The following is a 1,130-nucleotide window of genomic DNA, read 5'->3' on the forward strand; positions in this document are numbered from 1 at the left end:
TAAGGTTTCTCACCTGTGTGTGTCCTAATGTGTTCAACAAGATGATGCTTTAAAGAAAAACGCTGCTTGCAGAAGTCGCACACATAGGGTTTCTCGCCTGTGTGGGTTCTGATGTGCACCGCCAAGTTTTCTTTACGAGTAAAACTCTGCTCACATGTTTCACATTTGAATGGCCTCTCGCCAGTGTGTACACGTAGATGCGTTTCTAACCCAACTTTCGAAATGCAAGTTTTGCGACAGTATTTACACTTGAAGCCCGCACGCGACACTTTCTTCATCGAACTGCTACTGGTGCTGGGACTCCCTTCACATTGGCCGCTGCGAGTCTGATCGCTCCGACCTTCGCAATGCAGGAGAGTCGGGTGGACGTCGTCGTCGCAGAGCACGCCACTGGGTTGGTCACTGGAAGCCAAATCGGCGAGCGGTGAGGGTTGAGGGTACACCGCGTCGGCGACGACAACCAGGGCCTCAGCAAAGTCCTCAGAGTCCTCCTCACGGCAGCCTCGGAGTGGGTAGCTCCTGGTGACCATAACCTTTAGACGCTCGGCGTGCTCGACAACGCTCGTGGTCCCTGGATCCGGCTTCCAGTCGGCCATGTCTCGTCCTAGAGGATCAATGCCGCACGGTTCTGTATTGATCTTCGGGTCCGGCATACATTCGGCAAATTCGATTCCTGGTGGATCATCGCCGTGTTCGACAACGCGCTGCTCGGCCTTGATCTCCAGGTCCCTCCAGTCGGCCGCCTCTCGTCCTGGTGGTGTCCCGAGCCGCGCACCTGGAGACAGGAACAGCGACGCGTTAGAGCTCGCCCGGACCGCCAGCACCGAGGACCGCCCCACCACCGACACGACGTGCACGTGCAGGACGGGGGCGCCGCTGCTTAGAGTCTATCGGTGCTCAGCCCGGGAAGGAGCCGGCGGCGGGGGCGGGGGCTGCAACAGAGACACGCGTCAGGAGCTGGGCGATTGTGTCGGAGCCAGCGCGAGCAGGGAGAAGTAAGCGTCCGCAGCCTCGAGAACGGGAAGCACAAGCAGGGCCTGCAACAGAGAGACTTGTAAGGTGTGCGCTAGAGAATTAAGTATAAGTTTCAAAAACTACTTCGTGATGTCACGTATCATTCTGTTTTAGTT

The sequence above is a fragment of the Frankliniella occidentalis genome, unplaced genomic scaffold (genome assembly GCF_000697945.3).
Source record: "Frankliniella occidentalis isolate FOCC.00 unplaced genomic scaffold, Focc_3.1 Scaffold2048, whole genome shotgun sequence".
NCBI lineage: Eukaryota > Metazoa > Arthropoda > Insecta > Thysanoptera > Thripidae > Frankliniella > Frankliniella occidentalis.